Below are 23,950 nucleotides of genomic sequence, written 5' to 3' on the forward strand. Positions count from 1 at the left end.
CTAGCCCTGGTATCAGGAATACTATTAAGCACATTTCTTTAAACACCCTTGAACTTTATTCACACTTAATATGGTTGTGAGGTGGGGTTGGATTACCTGAATTATTGACCAGGGAAGGTGTGCTACTACTAATTCATAAGCCTGACAAGGTCACATGGACATTATTAAATATATCAAAGAGGCAACAGATGAATAGTACATTTAAGTACAGTCTTGTTTGAAGTATAAGTAAGCAAGCTATTGTATTTTCATGATACAAAGTGTCACTTCCAAATAATTTTCAATAGTCATCAGAAGTGTGATAGGTGACTTGGAAACACCAAAAAGACACGTGTCCCTCCAATAAGGAATTAAGTAACCAAATAATTATTATCCCAGAAAATATCTTCTCTAAAGCGTGTCTCATACTCAAAGGATGGGAAATGTCAGAATCAAGGCTACAGATACAAGACTAATTCTGTTCCTTTCTCACCTCTGCCCTCTGAATATGTATTAAGATGAAGTTCATACTTGTATGACATGCTGTTTTTCCATAAAACAGAATGTAATACAATTAGATGATTAGGTACTTAATTGTCTATCTTCTAATCCTCTACTTCCTCTGTCTTTAGAGGAAGCCCATATTCACTTCCAAAGGAGCCAAAGATGTCATGTAGTTTGGTGCTGGACTCCAGCAGGAAAGCAAGGAAGTTTGATGTAGACTTCTCCTCTCAGCTACAGAAAAAGGGCTTGGGGGACTGCTGGCTGAAATTCAGAGAGCTGGCCATAGAAAATGGCTGAGAAGACTGCCAAAGGAAGACTTAGGTAATGGAAAAACAAAAGTTCAGAGATGTAGAGATCAGCATTTGAGCCCAGGACATGGGGTCTTAAAATACATGATGAACCCTGTTATAATGATTCCTGTGGAGGATGCTATATCAGAAGAGCTGAACTTAGTTTCTGCCATACAAGGTGTTCTCTGATTTAGCAATTTCCATTTTTGATGAATGGTGATACAACTTCACAATAGCTTCCATAGAACTCTCCTACTCTAATAAAATCTCATAAAAATGCTTTGAAAAAGCAATTTAAGTCTGATTCTCAGATTCTCACACTGGAATGTTCCATGATTCTCATGCATGAGAATCTAATCCTGGTTCTATAGCTGTATCTGGTTCAGCAAATATTGATTTACTTGGGGGTTTTGTTCCCACTACTTCAAAAATTCATTTTTTTTGCAACTGTAGTTTACAACACTTTGATCCTGATTCTGGGATAATACCAAATTCATCTCTTTTGTTTTATACTGTTCATGTCTGTGAATGTGAATGCTGTCCCCTCTTTCACCTGATACTGTACAAAACTCTGATCCTTTAGTTTAGTTAAGTGTCTAATTGTCAGTGATTTCTATGGGTTTTAGATGCCTGTATGCTTTGGGACTGACTCAGTCATCTTCTAAAATACGAGTGGGTAGGCAATGGTACTGAAACTGTAGACTGACTGACCTTGAGGGGCCTCATGCAGCTAGAAGGGTCTGAATATGTGGGACCCAATACTGCTTGTATAGGAGCCTATTTAAGATAAGGACTTTAAACAAAGTTTATAGAGAGCACCTCCGGAAACTTTTGTATCTATGGCACACTAACTCCAAATAATTTTACGGTGCATTGTGTTGAAGAATGTTATGCCCTAAATTTCACACTGTATTTACTTTTCATTTTCTTCATACACATACACGCACACAAAATCTTTGCAAACATTTGTGGGAAGAGCAACTATGCAAACAGTAGCCACAATAAATTCTTCATTATAATTCAATAAATTCTTCATTAACAGCCTCAAAGTTGAAATTGATTTTCCTAAAACCTTTGTTAAACAATGAAAATGTTAGCCAACACTGGTTTTGTAGACAGTGTTTATCCCCCAAAGGGCTGGCTATCAAATACTGTATTTGGTCATACAGAGGGTTCCAGGGCCCATTAAAACAGCCTGTACAGCACCTGAGAAGCAGAGACTTTTCCTCCTTCTTTGCAAATCATACTGTTGATATCAAACAAGAAACTACAGTGAGACTGTTATGAGAAACAACTGTGACAGAATCTATTATGCTGTATATATTTGCAAGCGTAGCCAGCAGACATCAGGCAGGTGCATGAGCTGCTTATGAATTTCCATTACTGCAGTAACTAAGCATCTCCCAGACATTTACACATTGCTCCTTCCATAAGGTCAATGCAACAGGGAACTATCTACTGATCCCATTTTACAGGTCCAGCACCTGAACACAGCCGCAACAGGTCATAATGTTAAGGATATGCAAGTGCATAAAGGGGCAGAGGGACACCTAGTGGGTTTTCCACTGTCTCTGCACTTGCAAGCCATCAGAAATCTTCCCAGGGGGTTCAGCTTACACGTGATTTACCACATCAGGAAGAGTTACCACAACTTGCTCCCTGAAAGCATGAGGTGAAATGTTGAAGTTTCTGTAGAGGGGGTTTAAAAAAGCATGCTTTCCCTCAGAGCTCACCTGATGTCCAGTAACTTGCTGTGCTGTGCTAACTTCTTCCATGTATCAGCCTGAAGTCACTTGTCCATTTCCATGGCTGAGGTGCGTAACAGAGCTATGCATCTTCAGATTAGGATCCGTATTACTGAACCACCTTCACTTTGTGAGGTTTAGGAGCGTTAATTTTGATTCAGGCTGTGAATCCTATGCTTTTGACCTTCTGAAGACATAGAGCCTGCTGTGCAAAGGGGTAAGAGGAGCTGTGACTAATCTGATTTCTGTAACAAAGCTCACCTTGACAGACTTTCAGCAGTAGTGAGTTTGAAGGCATTTTGAAGGTTATCTTCATTAAAAAGGACTGGCAGCTTGCACTGGAAAAAAAAAGTGTGATTAGCAACTTATTTCTTGACATGACTGATGGCTGAGTGATTATAATACACTATATTGCCCTTTTTGCTGGCATGAAGCAGCACAGCATCATTGACTGAAGTCAATAGGCTATAACAACTCATACAAGCAAAGGGTCTTGGACACACTCATACTGTGTCTGTGCATCGAGGCAGCAAGCTCTTCATTCCCTGAAGGTGTCCTCAACTTCCTTGTGTCAGAAGAGCAAAATTTCTCTGCCAACCCATGTATGAATTCCTTCTAGTCCCTGACCTTGTCTTTAGGTAAAGCATCATGGAAAATGAGTGTTTTTTTTTTTTTAGGGACCCAGTCACTGTGCTAGAACAGAATTCTGTCAGGCTGCAGGTACAGTGTAGAGTGGCTCTAAATGCACGGTGGGTGCTTACAACAATACAGTGACACTAATTTATTTACATGGCAGTAGTGCTTGGGACCCCAAGGATGGTTAAGGGCTGTATTACTGCAGGCTGTGTAAGAAGGAAGTGAGCCTGTATTTTGCCATTTTTACTCGTGCTGCACATAACTCTTGGCCTCACATATACACCAGGGAATTCATCTGATGGAGACCTGGCTGTCAAGCCACTTACTGGGCAATAAAACAACACAAGGACTTGCAGTGACCCTGGCCAGTCCTGAACAAACAACTCTTGCACAGTGATGGGGTGAGAGGAGGCTTCTGGGTGCTCCTTATGGAGGAAAATGGAATGATAGTGGGAAGTGCTCTGCCCTGATTTTGCCCTGACTCTGCTGCGTCTTCTTCGGTGACTAGAGAACATGATGGGACACAGGACAGTCAAATGAATACGTTTGCAGGATTGGTTGTTTAATTTTCCTTTCTCCAGGGTCATAGCCGTAACTTACACTTTTCTTCTGAATCTATATTGACTATATTTCTGCACGTGATATTTGATGTGGTCAGAGATGACGTAGAATCCAGCAAGAGAGTGGTGCATTCCAGAACACACAGGTTCCTTATTGAGCATTCTCCTTATCCAAATTGGCTTGCAAAGAAAACTGAGCATCCTTTGCTTTGCATCAGGTTTAATTGAAGAGCTGGCCCAAATATGCTAAAATTTAGATGCATTTTCCTTTCAGTTGGATTATCCTTTGAAACTGTGAGCAAACCCTGCCTGACAACACAAAGGAATTTTCCCATGGATCAGCTAAAGCTGACTCACATGAAAGACTTGCCCAAAGTGGTCATGCCCTCTGAGCAAATACCACAGGCATGAGGATCTCTGCTCTTGGCCTAACAGCAGTGTTAGGATTCCAGAGACCCAGCCTAGGAAGGCAGATTTTATTGGAGGAGGGGAGGTCGCCTACCTGTGACCCAGCCAATCTGCTCTTCTATTTATCCATGTTGCTAACTTGCAAGAAAGGCGAATGCTTTGTGCTGTCACTGCACGTTGGGAGAAATTTCCTGCTCAGCCCCTGAAATATACCAAACAGCACTTGCTGTTTGCTTTAGCAGGTAAAACACACAGCAAAAGTCACTTCTTTGACTCAAAGGGGAAAGAAAATCATCTGATCATTAAAGCTTTCATCACCAGGTTTTAGTGCTGGAGTGAAAACCCAGCGGAAACTACGCACCCTTCTAAAATAAATATTTCCTCTGCTGGAATTGCTGAGTATATCACAGATCAACAACCAGGAAGGCTTGCTTACTCATCCCTGTCATGTATTTCTGGAGTAGTTTTCTTTTCTTTCAATGCTACTGTGGAATTCATCACTCTGGATGTCCTGGCTTGTGAGAAAGACAAGTACAGTCAAAGTGTCAGAATAACCTACAGGACAATGATGCAAACGGAGCCAGAATTTTGGAGCACTTAAAAAATTGAATGAAAATAAATTTCCCTTTATCAGACAGACAAACATGAAGTTAAAACTTCTCACAGATGTGCTGCTACTAACTTAAAGCTAAAAGCATTTTGAACTAAACTTTGCATTCTCTCTCTACACTTTTTGTTTACTTTCTGCACTTTTGCTCAGTGGAAATAAAGCAGGGAGTCACTTTCCAGCTTGCTTCTATTTTGTTTTTAATACTCTAGTGAAAGAGTCTTGTTTTAAAACTCTTTGCATATCAGGAAGACATTTTATTCATTGGTTACTTGTCTCTTACTTTCTATTTTCTCAGCTTTGGTTGCTCTTAAAGAATATTTGTGCCTAATTTATTAGTCATTTTCCTTTTCTGTATAGTATGGTCCATTTCTATGCTTGAATTTTGGTTTTCAGTAAGATCATGTTATCTGTGGCAAGATGTAGCTAAAGTCTCTAGCCACATTCCTAAAATATGTGGCACTGGGGACAGCAGACTCAGAATTATGTGGCGGCTTCATTTAAACAAGAATAGTTCAATGGGTTTCACACAGTTGTGTATAAAAGTCAATAGTACACTTGTTGGTAGTCCCTGCATTATTTGTTTTAAATCATATTCAATTTCATAGTGTTTCTACATTCTCTGTTTTCAATATCCAGCAGATTTTTGTATTGACAAATGTGTGACATTTACAGGAAGCTGTTGTGGAGAAAACCTGAGGTTTTTCTGTATGGGTTGGCATAGTTGTGGCTTCTGACCCTGGGGAGAGCTGTTTGAGCTAGGGATTATCCTATTAGATGGATGTTTCTAATAAAACTACCAGCAGCTGGAGAGTTTATCTGCATTATCATTGTGAGGTTTCAGAGCTAGCATCCCCCTGGATGTAAAAGGGGTAAATCCTGAATGTCATTGTCTGTTTCAAACTTGCTACTGGTTCAAGGTATAGCTGAACTCCCAAAATGACTGCAGCTGATCTGGGCTAGGGCTCCTCTGCTCCCTCATGCCCTGCTAATCCCTGCAACAACCCCCTTCAAAGAAGTGGATAGTTTTCTTCCAGTTTAGCAAGCCAGAACTGCTCCTTAGTGTGGGAAAAATGGGCACCAGTGTTGGCACAAGTTAAAGGGCAAAAACACATAGATAAGGGCAGGAGTGAGTCTGGGACCACAGCAGCCCTTAAATGAGATTAACCAGGCTGGGTGGGAGCTGTGGCTCTTAAGGGAAATTGTACTTCAGGTGTATGCTCCCTCTCTTCCCCTTGCATTGCAGCTAGCTGTCGCGTGGCTGCCTCGTGAGTCACTTCCAGGGGCTTACCTGTCTGAAACCTGACTTGGCAGCAGCGAGGAACAGTTCCTTCACACCACAAAGTGACTTGGTGTATGTGGCATTGATGGCCACATCAAATAGAGGAGTGGGAAGAGAGGGTCTGGGCAGAGAGTGTCTAGGCAGTATCTCACTCTTGGCCTGGCTTGGCTGAAAGAGGAGGCTGCCTGCTAAAGGCACAGTTCCCCAAGGTACCAGGCATGGACTGCTCATCCATCTGGATGTCGGAGGAGCTTTAACTTGCTACAGCAGCAGAAACCTACCACAGCTGAGAAGCTTTCTGTTGAGTTATTGACTCACAGAAGCAAGAGTGGTAAGTGCTGGGGCACAAGGCTGGGAGAGCACATGGCTGGGGAATGCAGGAGGGAAGGAGGAGCAAGGCATAAGAACAGCTCCCCTCCCCTCTGTAGTGGCTTGAGGTTCTGTGCTGTAGGTCTGAGCTTTCTGAATTAAAGATAAATGTTTTCATATATATTTTTTTAATTAAACATTAAACAAAGCCTTTTCCTGCAATGCTAACTATCAGATTTTTTTGGCAATTTTGAATTGGCAGAGTGAATTTTGTGTAACATCACAGGTTTGTGCTTCACTTCTTTTGGAGTTTTTGATCCAACGCTAGGAGCCCTGGAGCTGTATTTGTTACATCACTAAAAAACATTGCAAGCTTTATAAAATCAAAGCTGAAGTTCAAGGCTTTGGTCACCTTCAAACATCACAGGATAGACAACATCTAGATTTAGACCACTGTAAAACAATCTTCTTTTCAGAGCTCCACAGCTTTTAAAGACTTTTTAAAAAATTATTATTTTTTAAGGCCTGGGCCCAGTTTCTGGCTGGGCTTGTTGTTTTTAAATTTAAGCAGGAGATGTTGCCTTTTGCTCTGCTGGCTAACTTGCATTTTGCTTCCTGGCAGGCTGATTGGCACAGGCCAACAGGGCAAGGCGCTCTGTTATGGATTGTTCCATGGAACACTGCATTTCCCCAGATGGTGGCAAATCTGTAAACTCGTAGCTATGCTCATTCCAATTATTATCTACCCTAGGGAAGACTGGTGGCAAATTTGCTTGGAGTAAGTAGTTTCTTTCTTTCTCTTGTCTTTTTTCTTGAAAGAGCTTGGTCCTTCTGTCAGGACAGTATATTCTTTCTATGTACCATTTTTTATGGGTCCAGAAGAAACTACTGATGGGAGCAGGCTGGATAACAAAATCTACATTGGAGCAGAACTGGGGCAGTGTTGGAAGAAGAGAGTACTATTTTTTTGAAAATATTTCTTTTAGCTGAAGCCATGCTCCACCAAGGCTGTGGCTGTCACCTGTCCTGGAAGACATCTCCTGGAGCAAGAGCTAGGCACAGCTGGATCTGGCAGCTCTGGCAGCAGGTTGGCATGCTCCAAAGGCAGTGTGAGTACCCTGCAGCCACGGCTCCGCGCCTCCTCTTTGCCCCCTCTTTGTTTTCCTATTGCTGTGATTTATTGGGTTGGGTTATGTGTGTGCTTCTTGGCCGAGTGCAGCTAAGGTATGTAAACTGCTTTTTAACAGCTAATACGCACCCACACATACAGTTACTTAAAAACAACACAATATGATCAACAGTGAGTTACAAGAGATCAAGAAAGCATCAAGGAGTGAAAGTCAGTGACTAGCTGGCCAAGTCCTGTGTGTGGCTAAGGCTCTGTTCATAATACACTGAGGGGAGAGCAAGCCTGGCAGAAAGGGAGGGGACAGTCTCTGTGAATGTAATGCATGTGTACTTTACTTGGAGTAAAGTACAACTAGGAGTTGGACTCAATGATCCTTGTGGGTCCCTTCCAACTCAGATATTCTACTTTTTACAGAAATTTCAAAAATAAAGTCACAGTGGTTAAATCTCCAGTAACATCTCCTTGTCCTGATTTGATCAATTTTAAACAAGACCTTTTTGTTTTGTTTTGTTTGTTTGTTTGTGTGGAGCAGAGAAGGGAAAATGACTACAAGAGGAGAAATTGTTATAGTTCTTTAGCTTCTCATTTTCTTTTATCAAGGCACAAGAAAGAACAGGGTGGGAGTTTTTAAGCATTGTCTGTGCTTTATTTGCCTTCCAGTGCTTGATGTGAACAGACTTACTCTGCAGTCTGTACTTGGAATGGTTCCTGGCTGTGCTCAGTGCTTCTGGTTTCCAGGATGATCCTCACCACCCAGCCTAGGCACAGCATTGGAAGAAAAACATGGCTCTTCACAATTCAACTCTGCAGGTGAAGTTTTATTCCCCTTTCTCAGGAGGAAAATTTTCATTTCTCTGTCAACAAATGCTCCACTCTGCTAGGCTGATACTGGGGTTAGTCTGATTTAACACAGAATATTAGAGGGAAAGAAAGAAAGAGAGAGAGAAAGAGAGAAAGAGCAAAGTTTGGCTGAGCAAAAAGTCACCTGGATGAAAACCTTCAAGTGGTGCTTGGCCTTTATCCAAAACTGTCACGGTTGCTGCATTGCCTGGCTCCACTGCCTGGAAAGCCCTTGCAGGGGGAGCAGAGCATGGGGCCTACAGGTCTGTGTGCTCTTTCTATGAGAGGAGTCTGGTTATGCATTAGGTGGTGGCTTCTATCCTTCTCTCATCAGCACTGAGACCAAAGATATACTGTATGCATTTTCCAGCTTGAACATGTGCTAAGCAAAGCACTTCCATACCTCAGGTATGCATGTCTACCATCCTCTCACACAGAACTGATGGGTCCCCTCTGCCTTTTCCCAGCCTGAACCTTGGCACCTTGCCTGAACCTGCTAGGGGGAGAGCCAGGCACTTGTGGAGTTAGAGGCTTCAAATGGCAGTGCTTCAAAGCTGTGGTATGGGCTGGGACTTCCATGAGTCCCTGCTTACAACAGCTTGCCTTTCTCAGAAGTCCCCCTTTCCCCATCCCAAATATCTTCTACAAGACGGCAAACTCTAGGCTTCTGCTTGTGAAAAGTGGGGTCATTCACACTTTTGAGGTAATGATGCAATTCTTGGGGATGGACCTGTGGTTTTTTTGGACACTTGTGTTTCTACAGCAAATACAATCCGTATCAGTCTGCCACAGCGTGAAACGTTCCTCGGAGAAAAGAAATGAGAGGAGTCACTGCAGGTAGATGCAGGGCTGGAGGTGCAAGAACGTGCATTTGTGTCTGCTGCGCAGCCTGCTGTATTTGTCTTCATTGCAGGTGGGAGATTTTGTTATCACTGTGAAGCTTGCAGCCATTCCTAAGACCAGGCAGTGGCCTGGGCTGCAGAAAGCCAATAAAACTGACCTGTTAGTCTCAGGACTCACCTGGACTTGAGGTACTTTCTTTGTTTTCCCTGCACTGCCTTTGGTCCTGATTCCTTTATCCTGCTCCTCTCTGTTGCTGAAAACAATCAGCTGCTCAGGCCCGCTTTCATTGCAAACCACATCCTAACCACCCTCTTCTTCTTGCTCTTTTTACTTCTTCCCTCTCATTTTTATTTTCTCTTCTGCACCACTTCTATATCCCCTTCTCATCTTTTCTCCACCTCCAGCAACGCCTTTGTCAGGGATTATCTTTCTAGTATAAAGCTATGAAATCACAACTTTTAGAAATTACATATATATTAAAAAAAAAAGAAAGAAAAAAAAAAAAGATGCAGGCTTAATAAAAGCTATGAGGTATCTAACTATGTGCCTAGGCACAGTGGTGACATACAAAAGGAAAAAGGCACCTAAGTTCTGATAATCCTCCACAGAAGTTAAGCACGCAGCACAATTAACGTATTGTATTGTGCATTTTTATGGTGCATTTGTATCAGTGTCTGATACCTCTCTGAGCATCTAAATACTTCTGGAAAGTGATGGCTGATGGGGTTAATTATCCATGTTCTCATAGCTTCACTTGTGCGCTGAACATTTTTCCCACACCTTCTCCCTCTTGATTGAGAATGAAAGTTCTCCAGGGCTGGGACTGCATCCTCCGGTGAGTTTGTACGGGCCTCAGGGTTTTTTCCAGACACTAACATGTTACAAATAAATGTGCATAGAAAGGCCGGTCTTACCATTCAGACTTTCAGCTGTAGAAAGCCGCCACCCCACAAGGGTCTTCTGCTAAAGGAATGTAAAATGAAAAGCAAACAACTATGGGTAATCATGCTGTTGGCTAAAATGTGTTACCAAAAATTACTGACGACAAACCTCAAAATTTGGTGATTCACTCAAGCACCCAAAAAGCACTTACAAGAAACCACATGACTTATTATGTTAGAGGTCAGGGATGGTTTCATATAGTCTATGCACGTAATTATGTAGTTTTGAAAAAGCAACCCTTGTCCTCTCAAGGTAGATAATAAACACTGTGCTGTAACTGAAAGAAGGCCATGCGTTGCTTGGAAGAACAAACTCCTCCTCTTTGGCTCTTTCTCCTATTTATTTATTCATTGCACAGCGTCTAACACAATAGTTGGCCAGGCAGCAAAAAAACTCAAACAGCACAGCCTGAAACGTGGAAGGCCAGAATTGCCTCCTGCCTAAGCTGATTTTAGTGTAGCCGCTTTTCATGTGGGTCACTTCAACCATGATACGCACATGAGGGTGAAAGCTGACCCTAGGTTCCAGCTGAAATTTAGCCACACAAACCAGATCTGTACGATGATTATCAGAGGAGAGAGCCTGAGGAGCCTGTGCTGAGTTTTAAGTCATGTCCCCTCAAGGGAGGTGCAATGCCATAACCCCATCCTGCATGGCACAGCACTGCTTCTGCCAGCTGGAACGCAGCTTTGAAAACATTAAGATGTTCACATTCACTCTGGTGGAGAGAAAAACTTGTCCAAATTTGAATGGGTCTGACTATTCCATAAGCCATGTAAAGCTATAAGCCATTATAACCGTCACAGGAAGCTGCCAGTTCAGTTTATTTCAGCAAGATTTCAGTGCCTATGTACCTTTGAATAGCTGGAACAAAGCAACTGGGTTTCAATTTTCACAGTTTACCAAATGTGGCGTTGATGGTGAGCCGTATGGTGATGTAAAGGACAGAGCTATATTTGTTTAAGGAACCTTCAGGCTGAATTTCCAGCCTCTCTCATCCTCTGAGTGCTGAGAGAGAGGAAAGGGGGAAGCTCTGAGGAAAACAAATGTTTCCTGAACTTTGAGTTTCTTTGCTTTGATATATTACCAGATTTTTTTCTGTCATGTGACCAGTCCTCCTTTATAAACTTTGCTTTATCTCGGTGACATTTTGTGTCTAGAAAATGATTAAGCTGTCATATTTGGGGACTGGAAAGAGCAAAGGGCTGAAAGAGTTTGTTCTACCTGTCAAGTTACTCAGTTACAGCTGAGTCCCCTTGCAGACATGCATTTCCTCTGGCATATGCATGCACCACGTGCTGGCCCCTGCCTGCTGCTCACACTGTAGGGGCTATAGATAGAAAAAATCTATAAGTATAAATCTCTATGTATTAAAAATATATCACCAGAACAGGAGGACCGTGGGACTCAGCAAAGTTCCCTATTACTTATTAGCCAGCCAGTGGTCTGGCTTGTCTGTCTCTGTCCTTGGCAATAAAACAGAGATGAAAGGTAGCCGCTTATTTGGAGGCAGACTTAAAAGTACAGTAGCTATCTGAGGCCCTAGCCTTATCAAAGGCTGGGACAGCAATAACAGTACTACGTGGAGCAACAAGGACGTAGTAGGCTGGGCTGTCAAACAGTTACACCTTGTGCGCAAACAGCAGTTTCACATCCCCGTGGGCACTGAAAACACAGTTGGCAGCTGAAGGTAGGCTACAGCAGATGGTGCCTGGTTGTGGTACCAGCCTCCTTCTCCAGGCTTGGACACACGCACACCAAGGCTGGGCACGGCATCGCCTCCTAAAGTGGGGGAACCTCTGCTGTAACCGGCTGGTGAAGTTCAAGGCTCCCAGGCAGAGCTTAGCCCCAGGCTCTTAGGGGAAGTTGACCAAAGCTGTCACAAACCTGGGTCTGACAAACTGGAAGATCGTTTTGTACAAGCTTTCTTGCTTGTGATCCCACAGATCAGTGTCTGATTTGGCTGGAAGCAACCAGCAGTGAGAGCAGCCTTCTGTAGAGTTGTTAAAACTGTTGTCTTAAATTCTGGCAGGAGAGTTGGACATGGGAAACTCCATGTTTATGTTTTAAGTGCAGTGGATATGCCCTTTCAGGGATGACCATTAGAGTTTTGAACTACAAGTACCATGTGGAAGCCATAAGGAGTCCTGCTGGCCCTAGGGGAGAACTGCTTTGCTTAGCAGAGACACAAGTCAATGATTTGAACAAAAAGACAGGGCCTGTCTCAGGAAGAAATAGGCTGAGGTACTGAATCAGTCACTACAGGCTTTGTTTTCCTCGTAAAGCAATTTTTAAAATTTACACATTCATTTCTACAATGCACTATGGTTAGATGTGTCTGATAAATTGTGTCTTGCAAAATACAAACAGCAAACACAGCAGAAAAGTCAGAAACAAGTGCTCCCCACAGCACTGTACCACCGGGAGAGTCACCCAAGAACACCCTGAAAAGCGAAGGCTGTCTGAGGAGCCCACGGGTCTGAAATTCAGCAGATGGATTTTGACAGTAAAGGTCAGAGACATGCATTAACAGGATATCATAGAGAAAGTGGGTGTGGTGGAAGGCAAACTGCTTCAAACCCACTGGGTAACCTGCGTCCAGATGTTGCAAGGCCAGGCGCTAACAAATAGCTCTTTCTGGAGCTTTGGTTCTTGCTCTCTGCTGTGAAATTACTAAGTGAAAATCATAAAGGCATTTTCTTTTTGTTGGATAAGTCAACCGAATATTTGGAGTTGGAAGCACTGCAATGCAGTGTTCGTGCTGGAGTTTGAATGTTTCTTATTCCCAATTCCTCTCTCCAGATCAGTTTTTCCCCTAAAGAAAGGAAGCAGGAAGAAACCACAGTAAATCTGGTAAAGACACAACGTGCGCACCAAAGACACTGAAATGGCAATAGCAGCATAAAAATTCGTTTGCCTTCAGTCACAAAAACCTCATTTGGAGAGCACACAATATCCAGAAGTAGTTTCCTCAGAAGACTTCATGAATCTTACAGGCAGTTGGTACCAGCAGAAGCAGGTGTGATAGTGTTTTAAATGCTAATTTTGGTGCCAAACACACTTTTCTTCTGGAGAATAATAGTGATGTGCTGGGTGAATCTTGTAACAATCTGGTGAAAGTATCTTGATAAGTTCACAAGAGCTTTTAATAAAATAGTGGAGTATGAAAATGCCCTGTGAATTATCTCCCATCTCTGAGTGATGTTTCAGGTAACAAAAACTGGGGGTAGTAGGTTGCAAAAGAACTCCCAGGAAAAATCTCCAAATATGTTTTCTAAAAGCATGTGTTGGCCTTGCTTAGAAGCCTACCTGTACCGCACAGCTGATGTTTTTGGCAACCCTAGGAGTTGCTGGAACCAGGCTACACAGCATTATATGAAGTGGTTTGCTTCATTTCAGTACTGATAAATTTCTTGGAAGTTGCTTAAGGGACAGTAACTATGGTGCTGATTTCTTTCATTTTGCTGCTGTGAAGCAGGGTTCTGAAGACAGACAATGTGACGGGAGAGGTGATGGTTACTGAGAGATCCTCCCTATGTGTTTTCTCATTCTTAAGGTTAAATGAAGAAATTTGTTGAAAACTTAAGCTTGGAGCATTTTTTCCTATTCCTATCTGTCCTGTGGTCAACATTAATACTACAGACCATGATTTTAAATCATTATTTAATTTGAAAATATCTGGGGTGGCAGGGAGAGAGGAGGAACATGAGAAATAAATCTGTAAATTACATCCAAAGTTGCTGGGTCCTATTTTCAGATGTCATGGGAAACCACATACTGTAATTCCTTTCATACATTGATCAATCTTTTTTTCAAATTGGGTAGAAAGTTCTCTCCTGCTGCTCCTCTTGAAAGCTCTTCCAAAACTTCCTTCCTCTGATGGTTTGAAACATTCTTCTACTTCCTGCATATATTTCTCTAAGGGTAGCTTATACACATTGCTCTGAGCAAACATTGTCTTTAGTTTGAACAGCTCTTCTCTTTCCCATGTTTTCAGAAAGGAAAGTCATTAGCTAAATAAGCCATTTTCTGTTGGCTTTGCTATGTGAGATCATTTGTTCCATTTGTCTTAATTTCCTTTAATTTCCTTTGATAGAGCTAACTCAGTTGACCTTTCAGAAATTGTCAATCTTATAATGGTTCCAATACTCAGGACCTACTTCTTTTTGAAAATTACTCTTTTTTTTTCTCTTTCTGTGCAGCCACTCCATGTATACTTGCATTGAAGTCGTTTTCTGCATCTCTTCCAGTCTGAGTTCGTCAGCAGTGGACTTGAGTGACCAGAGCTGCATTCAGTATGCAGGAAGACCTCCTAACAGTGCCTGCTACAGAAACTGTTATTACTCATTCGTAACTAATGACCTACCAATTTAGAGTAAAAATTCTCAAAATATATGGCCTTAAACTTTACAGTGAATTATTACATCCTATTATTAGCACCATTTTTGGGCACAGTTTAACTGTTCCTGCCAGTTCTGGTGCACTGAGCTTCATCAAGTTTACTTTTGCTGTGGGTAAAACACTTTCCATACCTATGGATTTCCTCCCATTTATCATACTGCTTTTTTTTACCGCCGTGTTCAGTCTTAGCCAGGCTGAAGATAGCTGCAAAGAAAGTATACAGGCTTTAGACCACATTTAGGAGGTGCCTAATCTCTGCCTCATGTCCTCCCTCTTTATACAACATCTGCTGCTAGTTTCAATGTTCTTTCATGCTTTAACTCAGCTCAGCTTGGAGAAAAATTCTCACTTTAATCTCTAAATGTTTTGAACTCCAAGTCTCTGCTTATTAATCTATTTTTGCAGTCCTAGTAACTTATTTTGAATTGGTCCAGGGAGGTATGAATAAATTTGACGACAGCAAGTGGAGAAAGAGTAGGAACATTACAGGTCGGACCTGTGTTAGGCTTACGTCCCTATTGCCTATGAGTAGATTTAGTACAGAGATGCCTGACTCCATTTCCCATGAGCAAATGGCAAGTCTATCTATAATTCTGAGAACAGTGTGCTCCCAGTGAACACCTTCATGGTGAAAACAAACTAAAATAAAATTGTCTCCAAGATTTTATTTTTCCTATCTTCAGCAGCAGAAACCTAGAGGCCTTTCACTGAAGTTACAGGAGTCACTGATTAAAACTGGGAGTGGGGGAGCCTAGCTATCAGTCCTTAGTGGTGATTTAGATGGGAAATTTGTCTGGTAACAATTCCACTGTTAAAAGGTCTCTGAGGTGGGGATCAAACCAACTCAGCACTGCAGATAACTGTCATGAGATAAAAAATAAGATGAATGGGTTTGTGTTTGTATAGCACTTGGACACAGAGTCCAATATAGATGTTAAATATTATTACTAAATACACGAGTGCTCTGTCATGAGGAAATTTTTTTGCAAAAGCAACTGAATGGGTAAACTCAGAGACCTGGACAGGTCATGAAAAAAAATCATATCAATCAAACAGTACCCTTTCCTGGGCTACACCCTACTCTCCCATAGTAATGTCACTTGGGAAAGATTTATACCCACATGCAGTGGCCATAGCAACAGGAATGATTACAAATATAAGAGCTCAGTTGTGCCAGGTGATCCCTAAGTTTCCATCACAGCGGGGAACCTCTAACACCCAGTTGTGGTCTTCCTTTCAGTGCCAGCTAGGGGCTTTGGCCTGTGGCTGCCCAGTGAAGAGGGTCCTGTACAGTCAGAGAGTTAATGATGATGCCAAACCCCATGGGATTCTGGATATTCACCTACACAGCAGAAAGAGTCTTCCTGAGACATTGGCCTGGCTGATGCATGTGTCCACCAAAACATTCAAGCCCTTTGGAACATGAGGACTTGCAGGGTGACCAGCTGCTGGTCCCCGTCCTGGCTCTCCTCAGCCACCTCAGTGGGACGAGCACTTGGCAGTCACACCCTACGGGATGAGGAACAGCGTCAAGATCTGGCCCCTGGGAGATTCCCTGGACATGAGCAGCCTGCCTGCTTGCAGGGCAAGCTCCTACCCCTCCAGTGGCTGCTGTGCCCCGGTCAGCAGCACGGGGCAGGTGCTGGAGCAGAGGGAGCAGATCCACGGCTGTAGTCAGCCGAGCTGGGCAGAGGCTGAATGCCTTTGGAGATGGATCCATGGGCAGCCTCTGTGCTTGCAGCGTGTCGAGCCAAGCACTTTGCTGGCTGAGCTGCTCTGTGTATAAACTTTCCCATGATGATCTGGGCAGCTTTTCTTATTCCCTCAAGCGCAAAGCTTGTAAATGGGACCAGTGCCACTAAGACAAACTTCTGTAGGCAGAAAGCAACAGATATGCTCAAAGTGACTTATTTACATTTACCAATGCAATTGTCTGTTCTGACAGTTAAGGAGTCATTACAGAGTCTCTCCCAGAACAGTCAGTTTAGCCAATGTTTCAGACATGTACAAGCAAAAGCAGGAGGATTACTAGTGGATGATCTGGGGTTCAATCACATATCCAAGGCACACGTCAGGATTCAGCCTTACTAAGGTTATTCTTGTGCATTGTGCTTTTATTGCATGTTTTCTTTCCCATCATGATTTTGTGCCATGGAAAGTTCTCACTGGAAGATTTGACACCCCATGCATGTCTTCCCAAATGCAGAGAGATAAAGGGAAGGTTAAAAAGAAAGCAGTGGCATTGAAAATCATGGGTGTAGATTTTTAATACCAGGTAGGCTTCTTTGTAACCCTTTGGTATACTATATTGCTGCAACACTGCAGAGAGGCATACTGAAAATGAGTACCAGGCTAATTGAGAACACAGGCCTAAAAATAGAGGTGTCTGGGAAGTGATGATTTTCCCACAGAAACATCAGGTTTTCATAAAAAAAAAAAAAGGGGTCGTTTCAAGTATAACACAGAAAGGTTTTGAATTATTGCACTTAGATTTTATGTTCTTCTTTCTGACCAACACTGAAGATTTTTGTTGAAAAGCAGTTTTAACAAAAAACATTGCCTTTCTCAAGAAAACCATGGCTACTGACATAATAATTAAAAAGTCTTAAAAATTTTACATTCAACTGATATTTTTTTTCTGCTTATCTCTTATTTGTTTTTTTTTTTTTTTTTCTATTTTCTATCCTCTGCTTCTCACATGCAACACACTGACTGGTACTCAGGTTGTAACACTAAAGTGGCTATTTAAGCTGTCTATTTTTTAAAAATCGTAGGTGGTACTAAGGAAAACCAACACTTCCTTCTTCCTTCTTAACTCAGGTCTTCTCCCACTGCTTTTTCTTTTTCTTCATATTTGCTAGTGCTTTTTTATTAGTAGTATTTATTTCTCTTGATTGAAACTTGTTGTCTTTCCTTATTGTATTAATTCCCTCTTTTTTTTTTTTTTGTCCATCACTTAGGCATCTCTAATAATAGCTGTTCCTTTCTGATTCAATTTTTTTTTTCTTTCTGCCACCATATTTGTGCTTTAATTACCTCGCCTTCTCCTTAGATATTATGGTCTGCTGTCAGTCTTACAGAACGTATTCCATAGGGCTTTAAAAAGGCTAACCAATTTTTCCTCATGATACTGCAAGTGCTCAATAAGTCTTATTATATCCATTTTGCGTGTGAAAAAAATACAGGCAGAAATAATGACTAGTGTGACCAAAGCCATGAAGCAACCTGTTGACAGAGCTGATGTCTGTTTCAGTCCATCCTTTAGTTAGCCTATTAAACCACTTTGCTCCCTTTGCTTTACTGCTGTGATATTCTTTTAAACCTTCCTGGAAGCACTTTGACACTGGGCTCCTGCAAGCTTTAACCCCACGTTACCCTTTGTCTTCCATCTGTTGGAACTTGCCCTAAGAGCTCTTCACCATCTCTAGTTCACCAGCCAACAACAGAAGCATCTTGCCCAGGAACTGCTCGGTCAGAAGCACATCCTTTAGCATTTGAGGTCGCTACATGTGGTCATACATTGAGAAGTGCAGAAAAGTAGTTGTGAAGATCAAGGAATCTTCTTTTCACCTTCTCTCTTCGACGACATGGAAGGATACAGGTTTGAGTGCATGGGCCAGAGACATGTGAATACAATCTGGGGAACTGAAAGCAAATTGTCATTCCAGCAGAAAATTTCAGATATGGTAGGATGTTCTGGGCTGTTGTGAGAATAAGCAGTCTGCTCTTGAGAGGAGGAACAAGAATGGGTTAATAGACAGAGTTTTCATTTGTGCTGCTCGGGCTGAGTTTCAAATTCACTAACCTGAGTATTTTTCATGTGAGTTTGAGTTTCAGAATGAAAGCTTGCATAATGACAAGAGGCCCTGTGAGAATAGAGAAGGACCTTGCCCCTGCTTCAGGCTGTGAAGGGTTAGTACTTGAAGACTGCAAATTACTTACATGTGCATGACGTGTGTAAGTTGAGGATTTTCTTTTTAATTTTTTTTTTTTAATTTAAAACCAAAGTATGTTTCTGGGTCCAGTCTGCTGGGCATGCAAGTATACCATATCTAAGAAGATTTTTTCTTTGGAGGCTGAAGATGAGAAAAATCTGATAAATTTGGAATGCATATCCAAGCAAAACTTCCTAAGTTCGAGGGGCCACTGTGATTTTCTTTTGTGTTAGGGCCATATGTTAAAGATAGACCTTCTATTTCTAGCTCAAGCTCAATTCTTACCACCCCAAATGTGTTCAGCATAGTTTCAACGAAAAGATATAGGCTAAGCACAGTTCAGATCAAACATAGCATGGGTTTTGTGCTTTCCCTCTTCCTTTCTGTGAGGTTCAGACATTTACAGAGGAGAGGGATGGGAGACAGATGTATTCCTATGCAATTGAATCCTTCTTCTGCATGGCACAAGCTTGGGCTCAATGCAGCCCTCGTGTAAGCCATGCTTGTGGAGGTGCTGGGAAGTGGAGATGAAAATCTACAGTGTGCTGTGTCTCCTTGAGGTGAGTATGGTGTTTATACCACAAATCAAACAACAAACCTCAGAAATAGAAACTTCACTGTGGGTTACCTTGACACGTTGGCATCCACAAGGCTTTTATTCTATGCCACCCAGCCTTCTCAGGGCTGCAGTCTTGTTAGCTCTTGTAAGCTGAGCATGTTTGGGCCTGAGTGGATAACCAGCAGAGAGAAGCCAGTGCTGGAGGAAGCAGGGCTGGTGACTCAGTGCGTAGCATTCTTCCCCCTGAGTCAGTGTTGAACCGACTGTGGTGCTAATGGGGGCTGTTCTATGAACATTGCTGAATTTTGGACAAGACTGAGAAACCAAACTCCTAACCACTTATGGCTTCTGAAACATCTCAGGTCTTTTCTCAGCAGCAGTGGCATTTACCCGGTATCCTGATCACATTCCAGCATGAAAAAATGTATTTCATTCACCCACAACTCACTCTGCTACTTCAACGAAACTTATCTTCTCTACTACAGCACAATGCATTCATAAAGATATGCTGTATTTCATGTCACCTTCTGACTTTAATACTGGTCAAAATGGTTTGCACACACATGATGAAACTCTTTTTCATATGCCATTTTTCATATATCTCAAGGGAAATCCTAGGTGTCCAGCCCATACACTCACAGTACTCCCTCAAATGTTAATCAGATATCTGCGTAGGTGTAAAGGATATCACTTTCTACAAAGGCCAGTTTGTCTCAGGGCAAATAATATCAGGGAGTAGCTCTTGACTTCATCATGCCAAGACCTTTTGCCCCCTCAGTTCACAGTGAAGTGCAAATATTACCTAGTGCTATGAAGGCAACAGCCTTCATCGAAAGGTTGCACATAGCTTCTCATGAAGCAGCGCGCCTAGTCCAAGTAGGTCCAGGTTCTTCTCTGTGTCCCATTGCCATTGCCATCCACTGCAAGAGTGATCTTCAAATGTGACCAACTCTGAAACGTTGTACTTGAGCCCACTTTGTACCTGCTTTGCTCCCTTGTCGTGGCTGACATGCCTGAATATATGTCTCCCAGTCATGGAGAAAGAAACCTTGTAAACCAGCACTGAAACACACACATTGCCTGATGCTTACTTTGTTTGGTATGTGATGACAGCTCTTTATAGGTGTCTGAGAAAAACAAATGAATGAAGAAGCAGTTCCTGGTGGCTTCTGCCAGCTGTTGACAATAACCAGTAATTTGCTTTTCCTGAAACAGACCTGATGCCTCTTGTGGATGATGTGATGCGTAGGTGTTGTGTCAATCAGTAAAAATTAAAAGTTGCTGAAGGGCAGGAACAGCAGCTGTGAGATTTCTTACTGCTTTTTGTTCACAGGGAAATGGTATCAGACTCTGTTTAGTGGCTTGTGTGATTTAATGTCACATTTATCTCACACGCTTTAGCAATGGCTTTTACAAGCAGATTGATTTTAGACCCCAGCTTTTAAAGGTGTAAGATGAATGTTTCATTCATAAAAAACAAACTTGTGAAACCTTGTTTAGCATCTAAGCAGGTGGCCTGATTTGTAAAGTCTACAACTCAATTTGCTCTGTGGTAACAATTTTATTTTTCAACCCAAGTCAGTCTTCCCAGGTAGGTTTTGCTTAGAAATCACATGGCTTAATAATTTTATAGTTCATGAACATACAGGACAAAAGATGAATGCACAAATGATTTCACTCCTCTTGTGGCAGGTAACCATGTTATGCAGTCCTCTTTACAACAACATCAATCTCATCTTACAGGTAGGTAGAATTCTTACCCTAGTGGCTCTGCTCCATCACCTGTGCCAGCACCTCATTGTTTTGATGATGGTGCATTCTGTTTTACATGTTCTTATCATCATTTGGAGGTGGGCAAGTTCACCACACACCAAAGGGCTAGAAGCATGCTACTGTAACAGGAAGGATCAGATGTTCAGGTAAAGCATTTTCTCAACAGCATCAAGGAATGCTTGCTATCAGGGTTGCATGGTCTCCTGATGTACAGAAGCCCCAGCTGCATGGAAACCCTTCTCTGTATCAACATGATAATATTGTAAGAGTAGGTCTGTGTCCCTGAACTAGCTAGAACCCCCATCTTTTTCACATCAGCTCTTTCCCCTGAGCTACAAGAACCATGAGACTTGCAGTGAAATGCTGGGAAATGGCAAGGCTGGAGCCAGAGGTGACCAGCAGTTTTGGAAGTCAAACCCAGTAATTCAGTACTTCTGTGTCTATTAACTCTGTGCCTATTAACCTGTGTTAACCCTTTGTTAACGCTGTTAACAAAGCAAATTCTGTAGTTGGAGTGCTGTTGTCAAGCTTGGAATTCAGTAGCTTCCTCTGCAGCAGCTGGTAGGGTTCTCTTCAGGAAAGGGAAGCAGCAGATGCTACAATGGTACGCCCCAAGCTCCTCTACAGCAATGTCTATTAGCAAACATCTCCAGTGCTAAGCAAGCAGGGAGAGAGGAAAGCTGTGCTTCCTTCCTGCAGCAAACATGTCAAGTACATCGGGAAAACCATCACGTATGAAAGTAATGAAATAGCTATGTATAATCAATCCTAAGATGTAACTGAGAGTTTCTCTTCTGTTTGAAATGACTTCACTATGAGGTCTGGTTAAAATGTTTCTGTTGAGATTACTCTTCAGGAGGAAGAGGAGTTTCAAGCAGAGTGGATTTAGTGAAAACCACCTTCGTGCTTCAGAATATTTAGACACTTCACTGAAATACACAAGTGTCTCTAACAAAATAATGCATTCCGTGCAACTTTTGTTCTAACAAAGCATATGAGAAATTCTACCATAGAGGTGATACACCAAGATGTCTAGGATTGCCATGTTGCTTTCCCTTTACAACAACTTCTCTTAAACCTCCATGTATCACTAGTCTAATCGTGATCTACAACCAGTAGTGGAGAAAGGGCATGCAAGGCATTCAGAATTACATTGTCATAATATGGCCAATCTACCTCATTTTGTATTTCATTTATTGGGCAATGTAGTTGAGGTTTTGGCTTTCAGTCAAAACCAAGAATTTTCCCAAGAGAATAATTGGATGAGGAATCAAAGAAACCCCACCAAATGACCAAAACATCTCCCAAACACCATTTTCCACTATTCATATTTTAAGGAATTAAACACGGTTTTAGTGCAAGGAGTAACTGTACTCTAGCCCTAGGGTTATGAACTGGATAAGCTATTAGGAATTTTCCATTTCTAACTGATTGTGATCTCACATCAGTGTAACTCTGCTCACTTTAATGGAATTACTTCAGAATTACTCTGATGTGAAAGGAGAATAAGGTCCTGTGATTCTATAACAACTCACAGTAAGCTGTTCACATATGCCTCCAAGAGGAGGAGCTTTTAAGAAAATCTAGTGGAATTTAGAACCCAGTTTTCATCAGTTCATTTAATCAGTTTACTTTGGTCTACTGATCACTTCTGCTGCTTTGCATGTGATTGTCCTTATAAGTGAGGTCAGGTTTATAGGGAAAAAAAAAAATCCTTTATAAAACCAGCTGATATTAATAGAAGAAAATGGACAAGTTATTGGGTACTCCATGACCTACAAATGTTCATATAATCTTTTTAAACACAATGTTTCACCTATAATTAAACATTTATTATTCCAGGTTATAGTTTCTAATGAAAGGTGGATTGCAGTTAAAAGACCACAAGACAAATCTTAATTATTCCTGCTTCCGTCAAGAGGAAACTAATGCTTACCTGGCTGTCATGACAAGTCATTCTTTAAGGATTGTAGAAACACTCCAAGATCCACACTTAGAATATGACATACGGTTCTCATCCAGCTAAATACCTAAGCCTGTGCTTAGCTTTAAGCACTGTGAGTAGTCTCACTGAGGGGATGAGTGTGCTTATATACTTTGGGACAGTGTGGGTCTTGTGCTCCTTCTATTACAGATCCCCTGAAAATCCTAAGAGGATCTGTTGATCTGCTCTTCCCTTGTGCTCCCTTTGCCTTACCCCAAAAGGAACTTCTTAAACATTGTATTAACAGAGTTGTTAGGCTGAGAAGTGGTCTTCAACAGTTCCTTGGCTGCACTGTAAGCATGGGGAGACACAGCACAAGTGTTTGGAGTGGCTGAAGGTCATTCTCACTAGCTCTTTCCTGCACAATATAGATAGTGTGTATATGAATGGTAGGATGTGGGCCATACAGTCAGAAAATCGCAGAATAATTTAGGTCAACAGAGACCTCTGAAGTCCTGGACATCAGTAGGGATAATTTCAGTTCTACAAAAACATATCAGGATCATCTCTAGTCAAGTTTTGCATATTACAATATTCATATGTAATATACCAGTAAGTGCCAGGCCAATTGTCTATAATGGAACACAACAGAGGCTTGAGGTTTGGAATCAGCTGTGGTTCAGGGCTGGAATCATATTTCAAATGGACTTAAGCTTCAGGGATTTAGCACTGCTGCCTCGGCCATTTTACCTAAGGGTCTCTTAAAATTACTTTAAATGGAAGGGAACAATTTAACCAATTTAGTTCAATAGGGCTGAATCCAGCATTTATCAATATCCCCAGAGGAAAAGAAGTAGCTTCTGCAGTCTCTTGATTAACTGAGCAGAAAATGAGCCACCCTCCCCTTTCTGTTTAAATTAGATATGAATGAACCAGTTCAAACCACATAAGAATTGACTTCTTGACTCCTCTGCGTGTACATTAACCACTAGGTCATGGTTTTATTTCTTCTCTGAGAAAACCAATTTCCCCTGAATGGGAACGGCATTTGGAAATGCTCCCACTGTGTTTCCTCATCCCAGAGCTTTCTTGTGCATGGCTATTTAAATGGCAGGAGGTCCCACAGTGAAGGGTGGGCAAGCACAAGCAGACCTAACAGCTTAGGTGGTCGTACGGCTCCCTTACAGCTGCAGAGCAAAGGAGAGCAGGTTTAGGTGTGCAGGTTCCTTGCCAGCCTACAGACAGTGTTTTTTTTTATTTTTTTATTTTTTTTTGGGGGGGGGG

The 23,950-nt window shown here is 41.9% G+C and overlaps 1 long non-coding RNA gene across 6 annotated transcripts; it reads left to right on the forward strand.

The window, feature by feature from the left end:
- The first annotated feature begins 5,222 nt into the window (after nucleotides 1–5,222).
- LOC310888916 lies at nucleotides 5,223–20,953 on the forward strand. Of its 6 annotated transcripts, XR_014576253.1 has the most exons (7): nucleotides 5,227–6,606; nucleotides 6,943–7,098; nucleotides 7,307–7,429; nucleotides 8,110–8,259; nucleotides 9,053–9,126; nucleotides 9,203–9,320; nucleotides 14,277–20,953. It is a non-coding gene; the product is annotated as an uncharacterized lncRNA (long non-coding RNA). The 6 variants fall into 6 exon arrangements; XR_014576248.1 differs by having other exon boundaries at nucleotides 5,223–6,458; nucleotides 9,053–9,320; XR_014576249.1 differs by lacking the exon at nucleotides 14,277–20,953 and adding an exon at nucleotides 9,881–14,243 and having other exon boundaries at nucleotides 5,223–6,606; nucleotides 9,053–9,320.
- The last annotated feature ends 2,997 nt before the right edge of the window (nucleotides 20,954–23,950 follow it).

This window comes from Anser anser (assembly GCF_964211835.1).
Source record: "Anser anser genome assembly, chromosome: 1".
NCBI lineage: Eukaryota > Metazoa > Chordata > Aves > Anseriformes > Anatidae > Anser > Anser anser.